This window comes from Lichenostomus cassidix, chromosome 9 (genome assembly GCF_008360975.1).
Source record: "Lichenostomus cassidix isolate B80296 chromosome 9, HeHo_3.0, whole genome shotgun sequence".
Lineage (NCBI taxonomy): Eukaryota > Metazoa > Chordata > Aves > Passeriformes > Meliphagidae > Lichenostomus > Lichenostomus cassidix.
In genome coordinates, this window is record NC_139490.1 from 4,187,889 (window position 1) to 4,214,538 (window position 26,650).

The window sequence follows — 26,650 nt, forward strand, 5'->3', positions numbered from 1 at the left end:
GCATCACCTGGGGTTCAGCTCCCAGAGGCCTCAAACACACAAACATCTTGCAACACCTCCAACATCTCCCTGCTCTTGTCCCAAAGTAGGTTTTGCCTCTGGCTCTTCATCTCCATGAATTCAGCTCTGTTGGCTGTGATGGCATAAAATATACAGGAGGAAATCTGAACTATTAAAGCATTTCCGCCTCTCCAGATTAACTGTCAAGGTTCACTTGGGTAAAAACCCACATTTTAGTCTCAGGTTTATTCAAGCGTGGTCTTCAAAGCTGCCACAATTTTTAATTAAACATCCATCTGAGCATAAATTCATGCTCCTAATTACACTCAAAATGTTATATCAACTATCACTAACTTGATAATGTCAAGTATTAAGACTAATTTCTACAAATGAAGCAGGCACAATGAGGTTTTTTCTTCAGAGGTTGTGGTCCTCACACTCCATAAAGTGTAATGGACCAGCACACAACGAGAACATTGGTAAATGCTTTTAAACATCAATTGATGCATTCAGGCATTCTATTTACTAAATAAATAAACCCTGGCCTCAATATCAGTCTTTGCAGACAACAACTGCATATCCTGGCCCAAAATTCAAGTCCACATTTTAAGGACAGAAAAGAGGATGATTGATTGTTGCTTTTCAAAATTTTTCTTGCACAAGAATGGATTTCACCTCTAAACACAAACTGCAGTTTCTGTACCCAGAAACATATTCCATCATATTTACTTAACTTGTGCTGTCGGCTTTTATTCACCCAACAAAATAAATGATCCACCACCTGCTGCAACCAGTGGGACACAACCAGAATTGTCACTTTCCTGCGAAATGCAGAGCTCTCATTTCCTTCTGCCAGGCAGAGCAACATCTCTTATGCTTCCCAGCCTGGACATGCAGCCTCCAATGATCCATGCATACAAAATCTCCACTGCAGGCACTTAATGGGGCAACCATGTTGTATGCCTGATTCTTTAAAGCAAAACACTTATAATCCAACCATTTTGCAGTGCCCTTACTTATGCTGCATGTAAATATTAAAGTGAGTGGGATTAGGGTGCTCTTGCTGAAATTGCTGAAATTTCGACATGCACTATCCTGCTGGGACCAAACCACAGTGCCAGCCCTCCCCACTGAGGAACACTGTGTCTCATACAGAAATCTCTGTGAACTGAGACAAACAACAAAAAGCCTCATAAAAGTCCCAATATTACCACTTTGGCAGCAGAGAAGCCTCCCAAATAAATTTCTTCCATTACATTTCTGTTGCAGTTAAAATTCTGAGCCTGGTGCCAGCAGCCCAACAACCACCCTTTCTACTGTCCAACTCCTGCCTCCAAACCCAGCCATCAGCACATCCTCAACACCACCACATCCTGCAGATTCTTCCTACAACAGGAATTGCACATGACACCAGAGATTTTACCAGGTTAGAAGTCACCAGTTCCCACTGTCTGTGTTAACAGACAATTTTTGGTATGTGCCATGAAAAACTCGTTGCCCAGCCCTACTTCTGCACATGCACCATTCAAGGTGTTTAGTGATGTGTCTCATCTCCTCCAGACTCTGTTTCAGCATCCAAGACTTTCTGCAGTGAAGATCTCCTGGGATGGGCCAGAACTTCACACAGGTCCATGGTCCAGGTCCTGCCAGTTCCTTGTTTTCCTACAGTTCAAGGCAATCCAAGGACTCAGTCCAAGATTTTTAGCATGAAGGCACTTTAGCACTAATGCACTGAAAACTGCATCCAATTTTTCCTGGGAGAAGGAACTTTGCCTTCCAACAGGAGCTGTGAATCTGAACTGCCATCCTGCTGTACATTAGACCATTTTATAGCACCTGGCATGATTTGTTCTCAGCTTTTACAGACTATAGGCACATTTATGTACTTGGTTTGCCATTGAAAACAATCTTGAAGGTGCCAAAATCCACTCTCCAACTAGTCTGAGGGGCTAAAATACTTATTGATGTAAAAAATAGGCTTATTGTAGTGTGAAAATTCAGCAATCTCCAAAATAGGCTGGCTAAAAATCACATACCCGAGTTTTGCACTTGCTTTACAGATCTCTTCAAATACATCTGAAATAAATCCATGTATCTGAGAAGGTAATTAAAACACTGGATACTCTGCATAGCAGGCCAGCATAAGAAAAATTGAGTCATATAACAGGATGGGGAAAATGTTTATTTTAACAAAGAGTAACATATCTCTTTGATTAAAACAGAGCCACCATGGACCAAACCTTATTGTTGCTTAACTCCAACACTGGGAAGGACATTTCAAGGCAGTGGGGACTCAGAGCATCCCTGCAGGCTGGGGATCAGTCCTCACCCTGCCCTGGGATTCAGCCCCATCTGCTTTATTGCAGGGGCAGCTTTTTGACAGAAGCAGCATGACCACAGTTGTAGTGTCCTCCCTCCACACCCTTCCACCACTTCATCATTTCCTGGGTTCACAAACAGCTCTGCAGAGCTTCAGAGCAATCCCACTACCTCAAGGCACCAAAGGACATCACTGACTCATTGCAGTTCCTTTCCATTTGGGGCAGACTCCACTGAAACCACCCCCTGTTCCCCCAGAGTTCAACACACACTCTGCAAACACCATCCTCACATGGCACACATGAAACTCCAAGGTTTTGGCACCAGAAATGGAAAACTTATGAAAAATGAAGACAGGTGCATCCAGTGTTTGACGTGTCACTTGGTGGCCAGGTGAGGCTCCAGAGTTGCTCCTTTTTTTTTTTTCTTTCCTTTTTTCCTTTTTTTTTTTTTTTTGGTTCTCAGCTGGGCATTTTTATTAATACTTCAGTTTGGACTGAACAACCAGAGCTTCCCCTTGGAAAAGCCTAAATCTCCTCCCAGCACAGATACCTCTAATTGCACAGGGCCAAGTTAATGCTCTGTGCTGACCCAACAGAGCTGATCTTTGGACTGAAGTGTTTCCAGTTCTCTGTATCAATCCAAGCTCTGACCAGAACCCTGCACCTCGGAAAGCTGCAATTCCATTACTGCAGCTCCACAATAGCTCTGACGTGAAGTAAAGAAGGAAAGATTATTAGATTACCAAACTAAATTGTTAAATTAGCACATTATTCATCTCCAGAAATAACATGCACTACAGCATATAGGTGAGCAAGACCACAATCTTATATTCCCTAAGAGAAACACATCTCTTACTCCAGTGCTTGTGCTTATTGCATCCTCTATACCCCTTGGAGGTCAAATGAGGCTGGAGATTGCCACCTCCACCTCAGGAAGAACCAAGAAGGTTCCCTCTTCCATGGATAAAACCATTGTCTTAAGTAGTCCAAAATCAGCTTCAGTAAGCCCAAATCCTTCCAGAAGCTTCTGCAGATGGTTCCTCTAGACATGGCCCATCCCACTTCTAATTTCCACCCAGGGAAAAGCATTTGTCAGGGCTTTCCCAGAGCCCAGGAACCAACATTGCTCTGGGAAAGGGAGGTCAAAGGCTCAACCAGAGCAGGTCTAGGCTGAAAAGGAGTAGGCTGAGCACCACAACACGGAGCAGAGAGAGGTGGAGATCACCAACAGATAGAATATACTCCAAAAGGGGGTTTTAGGAGCAGCCTTGCTTCCTGCCCCAGCACTCCCAGGTCCAAGAGGGGCAATCCCCAGGGCTCTCTGCCAAGGGGAGCAGCCCATCAACTGCAGCCCCTCAAGCAAGGAGGGCCTTGGGGTTCTCCTTCCCTTCTCACACAGCCTGTCCTCCCTTTGCTCCAGCTCCTGTGCAAGTGCACGTTTTCACAGCTCAAAGGAGGCAGCACAGCCTGTTCCCAACAACATGAGTTCATGACAGCCATGTTATTACCACCCCTTAACACCCCCACTGTGCTTCTGTTTCACATCGCTGCCTATTCAACACTGCAGTATTCATAACTAAAATTAAATCTGCCTTCAGGAGACCCACGAGGCACCTTTCACACAGGCCATGTCTCGATAGAGGCACCAGGTTGTTCCTTCCAGTGGGAAGCACTGAGCTGTGGAGGGAACGACTCAGTACTCTCCAGGGAGACGCCTGGCTCTCCAGGGTGGCGCAAGAAAGAGCCAATCTCCCCCAAACAGCCCCCAAAGCTGGCACCTCCTGCCAGAGCCCTGCTGCAGGACTTGTGACAGGGTGCCACCACACACCTCGCCAGGTCTGGACAGCACCAGAGAGCTGTCACATCTGCAGAATGCCCCGCAGATCCTGATTTCCATGTGCTTTTGCTGTCTGAAACTCACAGCCGAACATTTCTGCATGGCTCCAGGGCACCTTGGCTTTACCATGGCCAGAACCACTTCAGCTCCAACACTCAAACCCCAACTCCAGGATGAGCCCAGCAGCTTCAGGGCACCAGTTCCCATCACAGGGGAAGCTGTCTTTGTGCAGGACACAGGCAGAGGCACCCCAGGGCACCAGGGAGTTCCTCTGCAATGACTGGGCTGCTCATGACTTCAGACCGTGAGCTCAGGATGAGAATGAGCTGCTGTGCCCAGAGCTCAGGGACACCAGCACAGTCTCTACAGCACTGTGTGTTTTGACAGCTGCTTGCTGCTATTTCTTCTGTACTTCTAGAAAACCAATTCCCTTCCAAAGAGATTGTTCCTAACCTGCTCCCTGCTTCAGGGCAGACAGGGCTTAATGCCTGCAAACGTGTGCCACTGCCTCTCATGGCAATCCATCCCAGAACACTGATGGACACAAGGTACCCCTCAGGCTTTTGGTACCCCATTTATCTGTGCCACACATTAAACAGCTGCCTTTCAACATCTGAAGTGCCACCTGCTCTTAAAGCCATTCTCCAAATCAGTAACTGTATTGCAAACTGAGTTTAAAAAATGGCCCTTACGGAAAAAACACTACACACACAGTGATGGAAATGTAGTTTCTGGAAACACCTCTGCAGTGCCATCTGCTTGACTTCGGCTCTAGTTTCATAGTAGCAAGATACAATTTTGGAGGTGGCATGTAAAGTGCAAGGTGATTTTTCAACCAACAAACAGCAGGGAGAAACACCTTCTGTGAACCTGAGTGCACAGCATCCTCTGGCAGCAGGGATGGACAGCACTGGTGGCAGGAGACAGCAACAGGGGAGCCAGGTAACACAGGCATCTGTTATGTAAAGCTGGTTGAGAGATTTGTGCTTTTTTTTTGTCCCTCTGTAAGGAAATTTTGAGTACAAAGGGAAGTCCAATATCTGTGGTGTTTTCCTGGCCATTTAATTCAGGAAATTTAACTCTGTGGCTGTCAATGGCTTTTCTTGAAGGGATTCCATTGCGTTTCACTGACTTGCCAATGGCACAAACCGACCGTGTCCATGTTCCCGTGAATCACCCCAGCTGACTGAGCAGCCCAGCCTGCTCTCCCAGCCTTGTTTTTCTCATTCCCTGTTTCTCCACTCTACTGCAGGGCACTACTCTGTTATCTCAGCTCACAGCACAGTACAGCTGTCTGTGCTGCCCCACATGTCCCCATGGCCCTGTTTCTCTGCAGACATGATGACCCAGGATGAGATCCCACCATGGATCTCTCTGGACACCTCAGGGGTCATCAGTGCAGTTAAATGGGTTCTCACCTGTCACCTGCCCCGGCTCCACGACTCTCTGCTTGCAGAAAGGAGCCTGAACACAACCCCACAGGGTTCATTTGTGCACCAACCCTAACACCCCAAACCCAGCAGGAATTTGGGGAATTCTGAGGTCTATTTCTGGTGACAGCTGAACATGCACATCATGAGGCACGATGTATGTCCAGTCACCTTGAACCACTTCCTAAGCAGGCCATCCTTACAACCCTTCCACTGCTTCCCTCTTTGAGCCTTTTCAGTCCTGCAAACACTTGGATCAACACAGATCCAACCACCTTAATTTGTGCCCACCTGGCAAGGCTGACTGGCACCTGAGCCAATTCATACATTCAGGCTTCACTCATCCATCAATAGCAAGCTGACTCCAAGTCCCTGTCTCAGGGTGGTAGAAGTAACAAGAACAAGCTGATAAAGGTACTTACGTTTTATAGGGCTTAGGAGAAAATGCCACGACTGCCAGAAAGTCTCACATATATCTCTTGGGTGACTGAGGTCGTAGCGTGAGGAAAATGAGTGTAAGAATGACATAAATAACCCCAGATCTTGTGCTGTGGAGGGCTGAGGTGCTCCCCTAATCCCAATGACTTTGTAACTCAAGATACTGCAGACCCTGTGCTGCACATCCCTCTATCTATGTCAGCTCCAATATCAATTTTAGACCTCACATACTCCAAGGCAGATGGACATCACACTCCCTTTCATCCAGAGTCGCCTCCAGGGTTTTTGTCTGCCCTGAGCAGCCTTGACAACTCACTGTCCATCCCATCCTACCCCAAGTCACTTACTGTCAGGAGTCAATAAACGTTTTGCAGTGCCTGTGTTCTACTGATTTAAAAAACCCAGCCATGCCTAAAGCAATCCTCTGTGATATACATACTAATTTGGCTGCACAGGGAGACATCAAAGCTTCCACGCTGTCCGATGTTTCAAGCAAGTCAGGTATTGACTAGCAAAATTTTAGAACTGCTTATTGGAAAAGGGAGGCTGAGAAATGACATGCAGACCCCCTTCATCGTTGTATTTGCTTTATGTCTGTCACACGTGCACTCAGTGCCTTGTCTGGGATAAAGATGGGATTTTTGACTCAGCTGCAGAACAGCCCCCCTGTGGTTTCCCCTCTAAGCCAGCCTTGCGGGTTGGGATCAACAGCGTCGATCAGCAGATTAAACTGCACTGCTTTTACAGCTTCTCCATTTCCAAGACTCCTCTCTCAAGCAGGAATTTCCTACCCTTGCACTGGCAACGAGAAGCTTTCCTATGAAGCAGTAAGGCAGCCAGGTCACTGCCTTTCCCTGCCTTCCCTGCAAAACAGACCTGATGGCACCACTGGGCTGCCCTTGCTCAGCAAAGGACCTTCCTTCCAGGACACCCAGGGCTCCTCACTGGTCCTCACTTCTCCACCAAATAGAGAAACTGGGTTGCAAGGGCTCCTCTAGGAAAGGAGTGAGCCCTAAAAGACCCCACAAACCAGAAGATGCTCCCCAGCTCCGCACAAAACCCCCACCCAGCCCTGCCTCAGGCAGCACAGCAGAGAGGGGCTTTAGCCAGGGATTTGAAAGCAGGGAGGAGAGGAGGAGGAGGAGGACTTGGGATTAGCAGGGAAGGTTAAGCTGGTAGCAGGGATTGCATGGGAACAGTACAGCTCAAGAATGAGTGGGAGGACGCCAGAAAGGACCAAGTGTCCCTGCCACCCTCAGCACTTGGGGACACGAGGGACGAACCCAGCACCGGCACAGCACGTCACTATTTGGCAATTCAGGGACTGCAGCCACTGCCTGATGTGGTTATCAATGCAGGAGGGCTCTCCAGCCATTAAGGGCCCTACTTAGGGAGCAATAACATGTACAGACACAAATTGATGCTGTACAGTTTGCAGGAACCGACTGAAGGCTACGGATTTTACTCACTGTTATTTGCAAAGTGAAACAAAGCAGACAAAAAAGCTCTCAGAGCAGCCCGAAAAGCTGCCTGCAGGAACGTGGGCAGCTCACGAAGGCTGCCTGCAGCTTTGCAGGGAGAACACATATGGGCAGGGGGTGATGGCCTTTTATTCCACTGGATAAAGATCTTAGTGGAAATCTGAAAAGCTCGGCGTGAGACCTCATCCACAGCTAATCCACACAGACTATGCCATGCTGTAGGCACGCCAGGAAGGAACCAAGGCCAGGCACTGCACTGAGTCACGCCACTAACCTGCAATTTCAGCTGTACTAAGAGAGAGAAATTGGTAAGATACAGCTTTAGAGCATCACTCCGGATGAGCTGCATCCTGCTCCCACCTAAAGGCAGCTCAGGCCACCCAGAAATCCCATTCCCTGCAGCCAGGACAACATGCCACTCCTCCCAGGCCACCGCAGGCTTTTAACCCTTTCCCAGTAGGATCAATGCTTGCTCATCACTGAAAGTCACCAGTAGGTTACAGGCAGATTCATATTAAAAACTCTTTCATGTTTAAGGTCTTTTCCATCTGCAGGAGCTGGCTGTCAGACAACCCCCCAGTTTGGTTATGCTGCTTGGTATTCAGGGATTGATCACCTGTAACAGAGTGGGCAAAGGGGGAAAAACCTGTCAGTTTGCCGAGTCCTTCGAACCCCCACAGCTGGAGGTAAGTTTTGCTATACACTTAACAGGGTGTATAAATTTCCTTGATTGAGTTAATGCTGATTTTTAAGTGCACTGAGGAGTCTTAAACACCAAGAAAGGACAGAAAGCACAGCTGGTGATGTGAGACAATTTCCTGGGATGTGAGGCCAAGGCCAAGCCAAGCAGCTGGGTGCTATTCCTGGATCCCCACCAAGTGCACTCAACCTTGGGCGAGAGACTGGGCTCTACACTGTTAAATGTTAGCCCCCAGTAAAAAGGGTAAAATAATACTGCAGTTACCCCACAAAGATGATGCAGTGGGTGATGCCATATTGCAAAAAGCCTCCAAAGCCTTGCCTAGGTGTAGAAACATGCTAGAGAATATCAGGAGCTGTTCTTCACACAGCCATACCCTGCATCAGAGCCCTGATTCAAACCTTCAAACAACAGCGCTCTATAAATTCTTAATTATTTTTTCTACAGCAAAGGGCTTTTGTTTCCCCAGGAGACTTAACAAGAAAAAAAAGTCAACAAAATTTCTCTACATTTTTAATTCAAATGCTTCTACACAGCATTTCCACAAGACTGCTTAAAAAGTGCACTAGAAATTGTAATTAAAAGCTGATCTGCTTCACGAGATGACTCAGGCTTCTGCAGTTTCAACCCTGGCCTCAGCCAGCTCTGCCAGTGCAGCACTGACTGTTTCCAATCAGCACACAGCGAGCTGCCAGCATTTATGAGAGAACAGGGGAAGGTTTCCTTAAATGTGAAGGGTAAAAGATAAAATTCAGTTTCTATCACCTAATTTCTGACCAGCATCAGAGGGGAAACGGGCAGCCTGTGAGGGCAAAAGATCAACCCCCTCTCTAATGCCCATAAAAATAACATAAAGCCCATGGACAGATGTGTTTTCCTGTACAAATACCATCATAAATGTAACCTGCCCCTTTGCCTTTGGAGCAGAAAACTGACTTGTCAGATCGCCTGGTATTTCTCTTCCCTCCCACAGCTGTAGCTCACCAGGACACACTGGCTGCAGAAATATCACTCTGGGATTTAGTTTCTAATATTTCCATGGACATCACATTTCCCAGAGGGAGCTACAAGATGTGCTTGGCTCTTCTTTTGTTGTTGTTGTTTCAGTAATCACAGAACCGTTTAGGTTGGAAAAGACCTTCAAGATCAATGAGTCCAACTGTAAACCTTACACTGCCAAGTCCAGCACTAAACCACATCCCCAAGTGCCACATCTACTCATCTTTTAAATCCCTCCAAGGGTGGTGACTCAACTGCTTCCTCAGGCAGCCTGTTCCAGTGCTTGACAAGTCTTTCCGTGAAGAAATTTTTCCTAATATCCAATCTAAACTTCCCCTGGTGCAACTTGTAGCCATTTCCTCTTGTCCCAAGGATGCAGGTGAAAGGCTGAGATGAGGCAGAGATGTCCTAGTGCTCCTCACAGCCACGGCTTCTGCAAGAGGTGAACGTGGGGGTCTCATGGGTGGGTGTAGGCAGCTGGGAGACATCATTATCCCAGAGGATAATGAAATGCCAGGGCTGCATTTGCTCAGACAGGAGCAGCATTGTGAGAGGTTCAGGATGTTTACAGCAAAGGCATTGGGAGGCCATGAACTTAAAGCTCTGGATGTGGCTCTGCTTTGGGTCATTCTTCTCCTGGGTGCACTTTTACCACCTGGGTCCTCTCTCCAGAAATGAAACATGTTCCTGCTGTCATCTCACAAAAGCACACATAGATCCCTTTGAACAAAAAAGCTCCTCAGGAGAAACGCTTGTTTTGGATCATAAAGAGAAGTCCTGGCTGAACAGGAAGACAATTACTAATATGCAAAGGGCAGCACAGGGAAATGGGTGGAAGATTTCTGCCACAAGTACTGCAGAGCTGCACCCACAGTCAGACCCAAGGGCCACACCAGCACCAGACTTGAGAGATAACCTGTGTTCAGGGTATGATAGGGAAGATCCCTGCTCCCCTGAAATCCATACAGTCAGTCACACAAAAATGGAAGATTAGACAGCAGGACAAAAAAATGTCACAGACCATTTTTGCTCCCTCCTAACGCCCAACTTGTTTCCATTCAGGTCATCACCTTTCAGAGGCAAGACGCCAGATGCAAGACTTCCCAATCAAGTGTTTCCTGATGGAAATCAGGATAACAGCAAACAGGAAGCACATGGGAAGCACGGACCAGCCACCCAACTGAGCACTGGGAGCTCATGCCTGTATCTCAGACCCACAGCTCTCAGGTCAGTAAAGATCACTAACTTCTCTAGATGTTGCCTCCAACCAAGCTCTCTCCAGAGAGCCTGCAAGGCCACTAAAATCTATTTAATTACAAGTGAATAATTGTGATGAATGCTCACAGCAGTGATGTGACTGAGCAGAGAAGTCACTGGCAATAGCAGCAGCACCAGGACTGTACAGGAGGTGACTGCAGAATCCACAACTCATCCTTGCTGCCTACAAGCCATGAGCCTCCAGCACTTCAAACAAAGGAGGAAGATGAGTAATTTCAGACAAAAGAATGAGCCATCATCAAAACTTCTGACACAAATATCTGAACTGGATTAGGTACCTGCGCTACAAGTCTCTTTCTTTTTGCTATTCTTTTTTAAGCTTTTCACATTTTGTTTCCTTCCTCCAGATTTCCAAATTCCTACCCGTCTCTGAAGGAGTTGAGCTGAAGTATTCCCTGAAGGCTGTTGTTCCCAGAACCTTCCAGATCAAGAAGAACCAGAAATTTCAATAAATCTTGTTCCTATTCACCTCACAAGCAACCCTATAAATTTCTGTTGCAGTATTTTTTCTTGTCTTCTCAGGCTCTCAAAGCATTTGTGTGCTGGACCAGAAAGAAATGGGACTCAGCAAATAAAACCTACCCTGAAGATAAATGCAAATACAGAGGGGATAAACTGCCTTGCTGTAGATGTAAAGCCATGTGAGGAGATCAGTCAACACTTAGCTGACCAGAATGATGGCCAAGCCAAGCTGTCCCCTGACAGCAAGTTGGGTTTTGTGCTCATGGAGGATAGTTGTTAAGAGTAAGAGATTTCAGCAGCACTTGCAGCCTGGGAAAAGCTCCTTACACCTGCTCAGGACATGCCATCTGTAGCAGCCTATTAATGTGCTCTGAAAAGATGGTCCTTTCACTCCTGAAAGGGCTTATGCTGACGATAAATGAAAGTCATTCTCTGTCTTAAATGCTGATGGGGGAAGAGTCTTTAAAAAGTGCTCATAAAACCTACCCAAACTATCAGTAAGGCACAGTGTTGTGATCTAGCACAAATGTGTCCCAGTTCTGTGAAAATATAAGGCAGAAAGATGAAGTGAAAAATACCCAATGTGACAACAGGAAAGCAGACCTTGGTCTCCCCTGAAATTCCTGGACATCTTGAAAACCCTTTAAGGAAATCTGCAATCATTTCCTCTTCTGAAAGCTTAGTGAACACGTCAAAAATATACCTGTCCTTCCAAGACAAGCATCCTGTTTTCCTGGATGATTTTACGCAAATTAGATTACCCAGCCCTTGCCCCTCTGCTCTGAGCCACTTGAAACGCAAACACTTATTTAGAAACATAAGGGAAAACCTTCTGACATACAGCAAACCTGGTCCTGAGTGACAAGAGGCTGCCAATTTGGTAAATCACTACTAAACAGCTGAGTGGGTAAAGTAGATTTCCAGGAGATGGGTGGTGCATGGTGGTTCCCTGGCTCATGGAAATGCTGCCCTGTGCTGGGGCAATTCCCCTGTGATGGGGTGGGAGGATGCCAACACCTCTCACTCTGCAAATGCTGTGGTTCCAAGGAAGGAAAACAGAAATGAAACAAAGCCTAGCGGAGCAGGTGGCAGGAAGAGCAGTCATTTCTCTCCTCCTCCCCCAAACCCATTATTTACAGTAAAGTATAAAACCAAGTGTCCCTAAAAATACAAGTTCAGGCTTCCTGCGGCATCGTCTGACAGCAGCTTGTCTCCAGCTTCCCAAGCCCCTACTGCCTCCTCACTGCCTTCCCTCCTCTCACCCCTTTACTTTCAGTCTTTCCATTTTCCTCCTTTTTTCACATCCTGCTTTTCCCTGTTTCATTTCCACCACAGTCCTGGTAAGATGGCAAGGCATCCATCTGACACCAGGTATTCCCCTGGCATCCCTCTGAAGAAGTTGGAGGACTGGTAAAAGCCATCACCCCACAGACTGATCTCGAGAAAGGTGCAGGGACAGGAGTGATGGGAGGGTTTCTCCTTCCCCCACCCATTCTTCTCTGAGTGTGGCACCTGTACACAAAATAAATTAAAGCTAAAAGCACCTAAAAGCATGGAAAATGAAACAGGCTAATTCAGAAAATCAAAAGTACATCTAATTTAGTTACTGGGAAATGAATAAATGGCAATTCCAAAGATGCAAAATTGTTCCATCCTATAAAAGAATAGATATGCTTCTAAGAAAGGGCAAAAAAGGTGGGCTGAGTATATTCCTCATTTATGTAATTACTTTTCTAAGACCTGGCTGTGCTGCCACACCAATATTTAGCATTTCCCCCCTCTTGCCATATGGGCAAATATAAGGATTCACATTTGTCAGGGTAACTCACTTTTTTACTCCAGTTGTAAGGTTGTCTTTCTGCAAATTTATAGTTTGTTTCTTAAAAAAAAAAAAAAAAAGATTAATTGAGCACTGCTGCCATGTCATTATTCCCACATGGGTATCTGCCATGCAAGGTCTCGATTTTCACGTATTTTCTACACTACTAAATCTGACACAAACATTTCAAACTAAAAACTGATTTCCAGCAAGAATTCCCATCATTCCAAGATTTTTGTAAGATATGGAGGAAGATCTCATGCCACCTTTCAGCCTACTGACTAGTTTTCTGAGCCTTGTCACAGGACAAAGATCCCACTGTCATGTCTCAGACACACTGCAACTGAAAGCTTTCCCACTGCTCCCAAAATGCACCCTAGGATCCTGCAGGGTTCCTGTCTGGAGAGACCCAGGATGGTCTCCTGCTTTAAGGGTATCATTTCACCCCTTCTCAGGCGGGAATGAGGGCAGGGAGCCTTCCAGGGTCTATTCCACCCTATTTATTCCTACTGATGTCTGCACTGTGGCACTCCTGGAGAAGCAGCTTTGCTTTCAAACAGGCTGAACCACCTCCCACCTGTCCCAAAACCAGTGAGACTCACCCCAGCACTCAGGCACACAACCCTCTAGGCACAGCTTGGTTTTCTGGGTACAGATCACCCTCGGGAATAGCTGCTGCTGACACAAAAACCCCTCAGTGTTCACACATGGTGCTACCACAGCACAAGTGCCCAATGCACCGAGCCATTCCTCGCCCGCCAAACCACACTTTGACATGCTGACCACACACATTCCTTACCTTCCAGAGCAAAACCCTCCAGCTCAGCTTGGACTAAAAAGATACCATTCCTCTGCCATTTTATCCCAGCTTCCTGAGGAACAAGCCAGGATTCGACTCACGTGGGTGCATGCATGTGTGCACTTGTGAGTTTTAACACTGTTAGCTAACTTCAAAGACATCAAAGATAATTATTTTCTACCAACTTCATGGCAACAGGCATCTGGGTGGCAAAGGATGCTGGATGCAGCCTTTCACAAGGTTTATCTCCAGCAGCTTTTAATCCTGTCAGTCCCTTTCTCCAGTCAATTACAGCAGCCTCAGTGTTGCCAAAAACGTAATGGGAGTGAGAGACTATAGGTATAAGCAGACATAATAGAATCCTAATTTAATTAGGGAAGTACTCAATCAACCAAGAGACATAAATACAAAGGAAACCAGGTTTATTAGTTCTGGTGCTTGCAGAAATGGCCATTTCATTCCTGATTACTGAGGGAGGGATAAAACAGATCAGTAATCTTAACGGCACAGTCCTGGTTTGCTCTTTCAGAAAAAGTTAATTACAAAACCAACCAAAACTCAAGAGCTTCTAGAAATACGGCGCTCACGATGGGCAAGTAACTGAGCTCATCATGGAGGGAGCTGGGTTCTGGCTTAATTCTGGTTACAGAGCACAAATTACAGCTGGACCAGCCTCACGGGAACAAGCTTTCAACCCCAGCTCTCAGGTCGGATTTAGATCAGTGCTTCCCAGCAATCCTGATTATCTCACTTTCCCCCATTTAAGAGGAAAGTTAGGATCACTGGGTGTCACAATGAGAAGGAATAGGTGAAGACACCAAGTCCCCAGAGCAGCACTGAGCCCACTTGATCTACAAAGCTCCATTCTTTGCTGCCCCATCCTCATTTGAGGCCAGCAGGTTCAGAACTAGTGGGTGTATATAACATTTGTCCTTTAATGCCTCAGAGTTTAACAGGGCAAAGTGACTAACGAGGGGCTGGGTAACTATTTGGAGATTAACTAACTGATTTCCTCTTATGAAAGGGCAGGTTGTCATTTTAGGATTAAAAATCTTTTTTTTGGATGCCAATACCTTTCGAGAGAAAGGGACCAGAAGCAGTGGCACAATGATGCTCTAATCCATCCACAAGGAACAAGGGGGCAAGAAGGGAATGAGCCATCCATGCCAAGAAACACCAAAGAAATACAATAAATCCACTGCCAACACCACGTTCTGTATTATTTTGCAACAACAGGTGGGCTTACATGCACTTCTGTGCAGACTCCCACTGCCTTCACTGGGATTATCCAGCTACAGCCACAAGATTTCAGTGCCTACCCAGAGATGTGGCAGAGTTCACCCCAAAACTGGATGGATCCAAGAGCAGTTCTCCACCACACAATCATCCTCAGCTCTCCCTGCAGCCTCCAGCTACTGCTGGCAGCACTGGCAAGTACCAAAAAAAAATACTAATTAAATGCCAGACAGAGAAAAATGTATGAGAATATATATTGGAAGCCATGTGGTGAGACTGTCTGAGCATCCCATTCTGGCACTAATTTAGCAAGACCAAGACCACACAACCACACTGCTCTCCTTCCATCCCTGCCTCAGTTTAAATGAGGTATTTAACCAGCCCCAAACGACTGTGACCTTTCTGACATCCCAAGAAGTCTCAGCTTCACTGTGCCCTTTGGGTTTATCCCTCCAGAAAAAGGAGAGACCTTTTATTACAACATGGCAAAGTCCTCGCTGCCCTGCATGGGTTCATCTCCACCAGCTTAGCCTTTTGTAAGCTTCCAATAAAAACCAGTGGATCACCATTGCCCCAGCAAAGCTGTAGGGGATCACTGGCTCACTCTTAACACTTATCATATATATATATATATCTACATATATACATATCATATATATATATATATAAAAATACATCCATGTATATAGATATCTACTCATATATGTACCCGTATACAATATATGCCAGATGCTGAATCAGCACATCCTGGTTTCCTATTGCTGCTGTTGGCTCATCAGGATAACCCCCAGAGAATTCAGGGATGAAGTTGGATAAAGCCATGACTACTGAAGAAGAAAAACAGTCCTCCTGCTGCCTGTTGTATCCAGGACACTGTCTGAAGGTACATTAAACACCACATTTATCTTACCAGGCACTCAGGTTTTTATGTTTAGAGATTTTTTAACTTCCAGTTGGAGGGAATTTTGCAGGCTCATAAAAAGAAAAAAACTCACTGTAAGGTGAACATAATTTACCAATGCATTTTTCATTTAATTTGGCTTGTTTTTCCTCTTTCCTTCCTTTTTTCATCCAGTTTTTCCACTTTCTCCTCACCTCTTTCAGTTTACACTACCTAAAATTTACCAAGTTTGAAACAAATAAAGCCAGACTGAAAATACACAGTCAGTCTTCAATGTTGCGAAGGTTAAAAATAGGCTTTAAATCAGCTAATGTCAGCATCAGCATGAAAGAAAGGACACCCTGACAGCTCTAATTATTACATTCTCTTGTTTTGCACTTCTGAAGAGCAGCAATTAAATCTCTGCTTGGGCTTATAAGGAAAAAGTAAAGTGCTCTGCACCTGCAAAACAGACTCTGTTCCATGGGAGGATATCAGCTCCCCAAAGCACACTATCCAGGGCAGAACAAAACCCATCCTCCCCTTTCCAGCCACCCAGAATTCTGCTGCCGGTTCACGGGGACGAATACTAATAATGGCAACCCCTCCTCTCCTGCCTCTGCTGGATAGATTTATTTAAGAAAAAGCTCACCATTTCTGGACAAAACCGCTGCAGACTCTGTATGTGCAATGCCTGAAACTGCCATATGGTGATAAGAGTAGTTTTATTCATAATCATTTTTATTGCAGTAGCCTCCGGGGACTTGAACTAGGTCACTTTCCCATCAAGGCTCACTACAAGCTGTTAAATAAGTGGTGCACACAAGGCCCTTTAAGCATCTTGTATAAACGAGTCATTCTGTTCATTAAAAAAGGAAAAGAGAAACAAGCGGCGCAGTTTATGAAAACTATTTTCTGCCACTCATAAATATAAATTCTTCGATGCTCAATAACGTCAGTGTTTGCAGCTGTTCCCTCAGCAGCATGGAGGGTCTTTTGCTTATTCCAAATACCTGTGTTTGGGACACTTGCTGATCCCAGAGACCTCTAGTCTTGTCAAATCTGGCTGGGATGAGCTGGGAGGTTGGAAATCACCCTGACTCGGAGACAGAGGAGACTCACTGATAACCAAGGCAGTGGCAACAGCTTCATTTCTTTAGGAAATTCAGCTAAAAAGCATATCGCCGCTTTCATGCTCAATTCCATGTCAGCACCAAGTAAAGATAGTTTAAAAAACCCCAAAAACCCCCTAACAAAGGAGAAGAAACCCCGCCAAAACCCCCAAGAAACTATGGGAAAACAAAATCAAGCCTCTCCATGGAAAACATACTTCTAATTTGCAGAAAAGTGTATTTTTTTTTTCCTAATGCAAACCAGTTTTGAGCAAGAGCATCTGGGCATCCCCTCTCCGTGACAAAGGGAGGACTTGGTATGCACCAAAGGAAGGGCAGGCACCAGCTGGGATGCCAGGAGAAGAAAGGCACAGTGTTTCCATAAAGCCAGTGGAAAAAAAAAAATATAGCTGGGAACATTTTTCTGGCAGAAAACGTTCACTTATGGAAGCAAAGCACTGATAGCCAAGGAGAAAGCTGAGCTTGCTGAGCCAGCTCTCCCGTTCCCAGGGACACCTGCAAGTTGTCTGCTGTGGGAGCAGCCAGATGGGGACATAAATAAGGCTGCCTGGGCTCCATCCCCAAACCCAAGTGATCCCTAATGCCTTCCAGTCCATCTCACTGGGTTTCACATCAGTCACTGACTCAGGGATCTTGGATCTCATGGAAGCAGACAAATTCCGTCCCTTCTGCATGGAGATGGATCAGCCTTTCCCACCCTACCTGAAATGCCGCCCCAGGAAGCTGATTTAGATCCTGCCTAACACGGTCAACAGTCTGCTGAAAATATTTTCATCATCTTTTCCCAGGCTGAGGGAAGGACTGAGCATGCCCCAAGGCTCAAGCAGCTCCTCCAGCCTGGCTAAAAACTGCTGTTCTAATAAAAGACATTACCTCTCACTTCAAACCCGGGGCTCTTCTGTCCCTCATTCACTGAGGCTACAGCCAGTATTACTTCTTTTTGTGTACCTAGTCAGCAAAGCATTTAGATTTAAATAAAAAAGCTACTTCTACTCCACACAGTTTAAATTTACTCCTAATTTTAAAGGTCTTGAAAACTTTTAATGCTGTTTATCAGTCTGGGAAAAAAATGAGTTATCCCTATTAAGCTCACTGTGCAAAACAAAAATGCCATATCCCTCCTTGACTCAGCCCTCAATTGCTGACCTTATAATGGAGCAAAACAGTGTGATAATGTCCTTGCAAAGTACTTCATCACAGTAATAATGTCACCCAAGATAACTCAAGGGTGTGCTTCTGGTGTTTGTCTTTACCCTATAAGTCACGAGTTTATCTGCTGGCCGCAAGGGCCAAGAATAAAGGAGCATATTTGAAGGTGCACGTCATGCAGAGCCCTGCTGCGGGAGGCCTTGCATTCCTCCTGTCACACAAACTGCTCTGCAGTTGCTGCTGGGCTGTGGCACATGGTGGGACAGGGGCAAAAAACCACAGCCAGCATGTCCTCCTGGACCTCCCACTGCCCAGCAGGAGCTGGGACCACATCAGTGCATTGCTGGCTCTCAGAAAGCTGAGGAGCATCAGTGAGAAATTCATGAAGCAGCTCAGGAGTTTAGCTCATGAAACTGAGGAGGTACAGATGAAAAAAAGCCCAACCCCATGAATGTTAGAGCCAGCAGCTCTGCCTGTCCTTGCACCAGGACTCTGGCTTTTTCCTCTCATCCAGAGGGCTGGACAGCATGCCATGAGCACCAACAGCCCCAATGCTATCATGATTTGTCCCACAAAGCACCTTAGTCTTTCTTAGCACTAGTACTAAAAATCTAGTACTTAAATTTTTCTGGGTGCAAAATACCTGCCTTACTTTCAAAGCCTAATGTTTATCCTGGCATATTTCCTCCAATAGTCATGTAATAGATTTCATACCTTATGGAGGTGTCACGAAAGTCTTACTGACTCTAAGTAATACCACTTATCAATTCCAGGTAGATTGCTCTTCTGTCGACACAGGGATGGAAGTTAAAGTAAGTCCTGAAAGATGTTCTTTTTTTGGCAGGTCTTATGAGCCAGCTCAGCACATTCCCATCTCCTGCTTAGTCTAAAAATAATAAACCTTCTGAAGCGAGCTGTGGGGATGATGTGTGCTGAGCTCAGGCATGCAGCATGCCCAGCCAGCCCTGCTGCTCCCACCTCCAGCCCTGCCTGGGAAACACCATGCCTTGAAACAAGAACAGTGTCCTGCCAGCACTGCCAGTAAAAGGTCATGGTGCTCAGTGGGATGTTGCCTTGTTCCCTTCCCAGTGATTAGCCATTGTCCACAGCAAATGGAACATGCACATCCCAGCAATGATGGTGCAGAAATCTGACAGTCATCTGGCTGTCCCTCTCTGGGCCTGCTGGTGGGGATGTCACCTGGTCACCCACTTCAATGTGGGGATGGTGAGAAAGCAGCAGAGATAAAACAAGACTTGCTCAGCTCAGCCAGTTCCTCACACCTGCTGACTCCACAGACAAAAACATCACCCTGACTTTTTTAAATGTGCAAGGGTATGGGGTGGAAGTCAGCTCCATCTGGTCCAAGCCCCTGCCCAAGGCAGAGCCCCACCACAGATCATGACCACCCAGATGATGGAGCTGACCATAGGAGAGAGCAGGGCTGCAGTAGAGATGCTGCTGGACACTCCATCAGCCACCATGGTGACCCTCCACCACCTCCTCTAGGTCGCCAGCACACCCCAGTAACTAGCTGTAAATTCAGACTTCCAACAAAGCCAAGAGCTATCAAATTTTAATGCTCTATTAATGGCACAGCTCTATCTGAATTCCAGGAGGCATTCTCCAGCTAGTAAACCTAATCTTCTACCCACGACTTTTCAATTTGCTGCTGTGATATAGGTGCATCCTGCTCCTCTGAACAGCAAGAATGAGATTGCTCTCTCCTTCTGTATGATATAAGAGCACCCATCCCACTTACAGTCCCTTCTGCTCATCTATTTCTTGCAAATACACCACTGAACACACTCTGGGATTTTCCTGTAACAGGGTGTGAGAGCACAGTGGTGCACAAGAGCAATTTTTTCATTACAGCCGCTTGCTCCCTGACTCCTAAAGCCATTTAGTGTAGATGCACAATGCTCACTGGAGAAAATGCTCTCAATCATACAGGAGAATCTTATTTGAAGCTTGATCCCAGGACTGATGACATTTATTCACAAGGTATCATGAAGAAAATAGATATTAAGAGAACAAGAAAAGACTACAGAGAGGGCTTTGCTCCTTGCACAGGCAATGGGCACCAGCAATATGCAAGGTCCATCGTCAGGTTTTTCTGTGATGGTCACCTGTCTATCAGAGAAGTCCCTCACTCATCTCTTCACATCACTGCTGCCTTTTTCTTCTCAGAGACCTCCATCTCTGGCTGTTCTCAAAGCAGGCAGCAAAAGCAGAGCTGACTGGGTAAAATGCTGTTTATTTAGGTGGCACAATTGAACCCTCACACTACGCTGAGCTCAGCCGACCTGACACATCAAAGCCTCTGACTGCTTTCCAAGCACTGACAGCACTTGCAGAAGCACCAGGATGTACAACATCACTAACAACCCCACAGTCATGGATGAGAAGGGAAAAGAAACCACAAAAAGGGATGCTTACCAAAGAGGAGGATGTTTCTGGCACAACAGGGGCACTACAACACTGTCATGGTCTTCCCTGAGGTCACCATCAGTTCTCTCTGGACCAAAAGTGACCACTTTGCCAGTAAAAGCAGGAGAGCAGGGTATGTAACAGCCAAGGCTTTTGGGGTGACATTATCTGACCATGGCAACTCACCCACAGATTGGGGTCAGAGCATGGTACCCACTGGGCTTGGCTGCTCACGGGGAAAAAGGGACCACAAACCCTGCTGCTCCTACAGCAAGCCCATCCCACAGCCTATGCTCTTCCAGAAAACAACATACCTTTGGACATTTGGGAGATGAAGAAGCAACGGAATTCAGCCATTCCTCCCAACAGAGGGAATGTGTTTTAAGCAAACAGCCAAAAAAGCAAGGGGGGATGAGGGGAGGGACGCAACGCAATTGTCTCACAGAGTTTAGTCTTTAATTAAAAGGGTTGAGCAGAATGTTTCAAACACCACATGGGTATAATTTAGAGAGCAGTTTGTAAGATGAGTTTTCATCTTCAGCGTGGGCTTTCATGTATTAACAACAAATAGAATTTTTATATTATTTCCATGAACACCAGCCTTTGAAAAAATTCCAGCTTTTTCATAGTGGCACAGCTGAGGTTCATATCAAACCACCTGTACAAAAGTCATTCTGTGAACATCACAGTTAAGTCCCAGGTATTTGGTCAAAAAACCCAGCATCTTTCAAAGCCACTCTGAAAAAGACACTTATTTTCTTACAGTAAGAAGCCCATGATGCAGACAGGTATGGATGGAGCATCTGGAGCAGGATCTGGCTGGAGACACACATATACCACAAACTGCAGAGGCCACGGGGAGATCCCTGATCCCACTTGATCCACTTCTTTCAAAACCAGCACTAAGATTTTTAATCAATACCAGTATATTTTGAAGGGTGCTTCTGGAGCACCTCCAGCTAAATTCACTCACACCTGCTCATCCTCTCCCATGCTCTCCCTGTAGGGCCACAGAGAGACTGAGCAGCGTGGTCCCTAAGAGAGTAACAGATGTTGTAATTAGTGCAACATCAGTACCAGATCATGGTGTTTTATCACAAAGACCCACCCTATTTCCTTTACAGGATGGTTCACTGAAGCCTCCAGGGCTGGTTCTGTAACCAAGTGTATTTCCAAACAACAAATTGCCACCCTTCCCAGGTTTTAAATCCTGCTCCCATGATGGGGCACAGGCCATAAATTCATGGAAGCAAGAGCAGCCTCTGTTTCCTCCAGGAACAAGTACCCTTGCTCACCAGCCCTGACCCTTTCATCTGTACAGCCAAAACCAGGTTCAGGACTGAGTCTTCCTCATGAGGGATATAATCTCCTCAAGTGTTCCAGGAATTCAGAGCCAGTGCCAGCACCCAGAGCTGTCACAGCCCCATGAAGGCTGTGAAGGTTCTCCTCAGTCACAGGCACATCTGCCTGCAGACACCAATGCCTGTGGAGCCCTCCAGCAGCAGAGCACCTGGGATCCCCACAGCCCCTCTCTTAACCAGACCCCATGTACTACACCAAGGACCCTCCCAGAGCTTCACAAGCCTGTTCAGCAACTCCCTGGGGAGTCAGAAGGACTAGCTAGAAAATGTGGTTTTGGCATCAGTTACCCAAGAGCTGTAATAAAGTGAGCAATGTCCCCGCTGGGGTGATGGTACCGATGAGCCAAGGGAGGCACAGAAAGGTCAACAGCCCTGATCACACCAAAACCACGTCACACACCAGAAACATTCAGCTCTTCAACCCTAGTCTTGTGCTTTGACCACATACATCTGATCCTTTTCAAGCTGTAGCCCACAGGGCGTTATCTGACTAATTCTGAGGCCAGGAAACACCGAAAGTTCCCTTTTCCATAAACAAAAGTTTTTCATCACCACAGCTCAATGACTTGTACAGCAAAAAAAGTCACAAGGAGTCACTGTTGAAAGCCCTTTCAGGAAGATGCCAAATTAATTACCAAAGCACCACAGAGTCCAAAGTCATTCCAAATGTATCAACATGGTGAGAGATGAGTCATCTCAGGAAATGCCAGGAGCTCCTCTGTCACCAGCCACAAGGCAAGGCCAGTTTTTTGCTTCTGACAGGCAGAAAAATTCTGGGTAATCTGAAATGAATCACATCAGTCACTGGACAGGAGGTAGCAGAACATTAGGATGGCCTGCAAAATCTGTTTGTGTCACTGAAAAAGAAGTGAAGATGTTTTTCAATGTGCTGCTGTGCAGGAGAAGCATCCTACTTCCTTCCTCATCACTGCTTCAGAGAGAGCACAAAGAATGCTCCTCCAAGAGTAAATTATTTAGGCAGTCATCTCAGCGAGTTATTTCCGCTCATTTCCGAGGAACAATACGGCTCAGCCTGGGATTTAAACCAGCAGCAATGAAATGGTGCCCAGTTGACTCCAACTCCAGAAAACAAGCAGAGGATGGATGGAGAACACCACAAAACCACCACTAATAGATGAGGATGCAGTGCACCCTTAACGTGGAGAGCTGCAGCTCTCCATAAAAAACTGCTCCATCTTCCCATCTTGGGAAGGAATGAAGGAATAGACTTTCCTCCTAGAAGACAGCTGGGTTTTCTGCTTTCACATGAATTGCTCTAATCTTGTTGTGACACTGCAGAGCAACCAGAGGATGCTGCAAGTTAAACGCGTCATTTTTCTGTAAGTTTTACGAGGGAACAGGGCTGCCAAATCAGACCCCTGCAAAGTGAGGATGTGACAGCTGTAACTAGGGCAATTTCAGTCAGGGAAAGATATAAATAAATGAAGAAATGGGGGGAAAAAGAAGTAACAGAGGAACTATACATTACAGGAGGGAAGGGGGGGAAAATGCAGCTACTACTCAAGACAAAAGTCAGCTATTTGTCTATTCAGTGCACTCTTCAAACCATTATTGTGTTCCTCATGTGCCTGATGCACAATGGTTTAAGAACAGAGTGGGAGAGGGAAGAGAAGAGAGAAAATTGAGGGTCAAAGTACAGCACCTGCTTGCCTGATTGCTGCCACCCAACTCCTGGGGATTTATAAAACATTGAGCCAGGGAAAAAGAAATCTAAAAAAAAAAATCTCAGAATTGTCAGTAAATTTAAATGTGAAGTCATTTAACAAGATTGCAATTCTTTTCAAGAAATGTTTTCACAAGGAACAGTCTGCAAATTAAAAATAGATTCAGAGTTCATCCAGCTCCAGCCCTTTATCCTTTTGTCTTTTTCAGTATCAAGAAAATAGAATCCACCTTTAAAGCCAGAGAGCCCTCAGTGGCTCTGGGTAGCCTGGGAGCAGAGCAGAAGCCTGGTGTCCAACAAGCTAGTGCTGAGGAGTGTGTTTTTAAAACTTGCGTTTTGCAAAGTTTTGGAAACATTTCCTTTTTTTTTTTCTCTTGACCTCAATCACAATTATTTTTCCATTTCTGCTCAAGACCAGCTCATTGTAACAGGTTCTATCAGGAACTCCATGATCCTGCTGGATGATATCTAGAGTCAGATATCTAGAGTCACAATCTCCTGTCACCAAGCACGCAACAAGGTGCAGCAGAACCTCCTTCCAGGGCTGCCTCCAGCTGTAGATCCTGAGCCAGAGACTCCACGTTTGCCTTCCAGCAGTGCCCACGTCAGCCTAATGAAGACACACCTTGAAGACAATTCCTGTTTGACCTCCCCACCCATACCAATCCCACTGTAGGGCAGCCAGTGCCCATCAGATTGAACAGGAACAGCAGCTGGATGTGACCTTCAGCTGTCCCTTGAGCTGTCCCTGAGCTCTGGAGCTGCAGCCACAGGCAGGTTCTGGTCACAGGCAGCAGCTCAGCCCCCAGCCTGCCCTTCCTGTGACCCAGTTCCACGCTGGGAAACTGGATTTTGGCTCTCATTGATCCACTCGGTTTTTCCGCTTCGATTTTGCTGGTGAAGCAGTGAAAGAGGTCATCCCTCTCTGCCATGTCTGCTGAGGCAGCTTCCTACCTACCAAAGAGCAGAGCTTATCTCCTTGGAGCTCCTTGCTAGCAACCAAGAGCCAGACAGCAAAAATATCTTGGAACTGTTAAAAACAGAAAGTGTGACAAACAAGACTTGTTCCTGGATACACAGAGCACCTTCCCAATCTGTACTCACAAGGCTTAAAAAAGGGCTGCCAGTACATACTACAGACAGTATTTTATATTATCTTTACAGTGTAGTCCACAGCATCCATCACCAAGATGCTGATGATGTGCTGAAGGACAGACTTTTATTGTCAGCAGGAGATACCCATCGCAGCTGAAGATTCTGTAATTACTGTTTCTTAAGAGAAAATGGAAGATTTATTGTTCACATAATAGTCAATGAAGGTCTTTTCTGGAGTAGAATAGTGGCTTACTTACAGGCCTTAATCTATGTCTCACATTGTATTATACGAGATTAAATAGTTTAATTTTTCCAAGCTGGGATTTTAGGTAATGTGTGCATTGTCCAGCAGTAATTATAGGGACAGAAGCTACTTGTACTCTCTGTTGTGCCCTCCCCAGTCAGCTGGTACAGGGGTACCAGTGGGAACTCTCTCTTCCCTACCCAGACAGTTTCTGGCTGTATTTCTTTAAGTTATGAAACCACAGGTAGAGAAGATTTATATACTGTCATTGGATAAAGGTCTTCAGCTGAGATCAAAGCAGTTAGCTATAATTGCAGAGAAAAGGTTGCAAAACAAATCCTAATTTATCAGTAGGGATTTTTCACCTCCTTAAATTATGTGCCATCTAGAGCGGGCAACAGAGACAGGAAGGCATGAAAAAATCATCCATCATTAGAGAAGCTGCCCTCATCCACTGCTTTACCACTAGCCACAACAGAAATCCTGAACACAAGACAAAACCTCAGTGCTGTGTATCTTGTGTCTGCCTTAAAAAATGCCTTTTAAATGAACACTGCATGTACAAAGTCAGTGATCCCACCACTGCCATGTTTCTGCCTTCTCTCCATCCTCTTTTTCCCAGCTTCTTGTTAAATCTGATATGACAAGATTGTTTAATTCCAGCAGAAATTTCAGGAGCAATCACAGTTCCAGACAGAGGCAGAAAATGGCAGACAAAGACCACCAGACCAAATGATTCAAAACTGAAGACAGACAAAGACTAATGGAAAATAAAGAGCATAATTTATAAGTGAGAGCAATTAATCACCACCACGGATTGATGGACGAGCAGTGGAACTGCTGATGCTTGAAGGATTTAGACCAAAATTAAAAGTTCAATCTGAATAAGATGCCCAAGCTGCAGCTGTGCCACACTACATGAATTAACAGCTGGAGTCCATCCTCTGCCAGATGGCAAGGTAGGTCCAACCACCCTGAAATCCAGCTAGCACCACCTCACAACTTCAACACTTCTCAGAAGCTTTAAGACTAATTTAGGTGCTGCACAGACTTTTGGGCCCAGGCTGAATTCCAACTTGTGAATGTACTGTGGGAGTTTGGTCATCACTTAAGCAGTTCTTGAGTGCAGGAGAATAAAAGATAAATAAACAGCAGAAAGAGAAAGCCCAGCCATCACATAATCAACCACCAGACACATGGAAGGCAAAAAGGAGGGAATAAAGAACAGTACTCTCCCCTTTTACCTCAGCCTAGCATTGAAAAGACAAGATCCATTCCAAACTATAAGCCTCTATGAATGAAAAACTGGCAGAGTCAATAAAATGTGAAGTAAGCCTAATTCATTTTTACTATATGACCTACTTTCAGCAGGTTTTGATTCACATGAGCAGCTAGAGCTTCAAGGTGGTGATTCGGCAAGGTCTGTTCATTAAAGTCATTCTTTTCTTTATGGCTTTCAGCTTCAAGGGATAAGAAAACACATTTCTGTCAGAGGCATTTGCCAAAAGGGTTCCCCCAGCACAAACCCTGCAGCAGCCAGGGGAAAAATGGATATGAATGTAAATGGTGCTTCAGAACTGAGAGATGATGGGGATGAAGAAAAACCTAATTGCTGGAGGTGATGCCTCCTCTACTGCGCTTGAAAACCCTCTGGGTCCCACCTGCAGGGCAGGCAGGGATGCTCTGGGGAGGACCAGGCTTCCCCACAGCTCTCCCTCCCACCCTTTTACACCTCAGTAATTGATACAGCCCTGACAGCTTTTTTTAACCCACTCTGTCTCCTCAAGTTAAAAAAAAAAGGGGGGGGATTTTGAAATAATCTGCTGGCTCCAAGTTCTTCATCACACCCAACTAGTCCTGGAGCAGTAAGTGGG

The 26,650-nt window shown here is 45.8% G+C and overlaps 1 protein-coding gene and 1 long non-coding RNA gene across 7 annotated transcripts in view; one reads left to right on the forward strand and one right to left on the reverse strand.

The window, feature by feature from the left end:
* Nucleotides 1-26,650, reverse strand: part of TNIK (TRAF2 and NCK interacting kinase) — a 145,980-nt gene that overhangs the window by 73,626 nt on the left and 45,704 nt on the right. The window lies entirely within an intron of this gene.
* On the forward strand, nt 10,361-11,922 carry LOC146433099 (uncharacterized). The gene is made up of 3 exons (XR_014853918.1): nt 10,361-10,433; nt 10,553-10,758; nt 10,832-11,922. It is a non-coding gene; the product is annotated as an uncharacterized LOC146433099 (long non-coding RNA).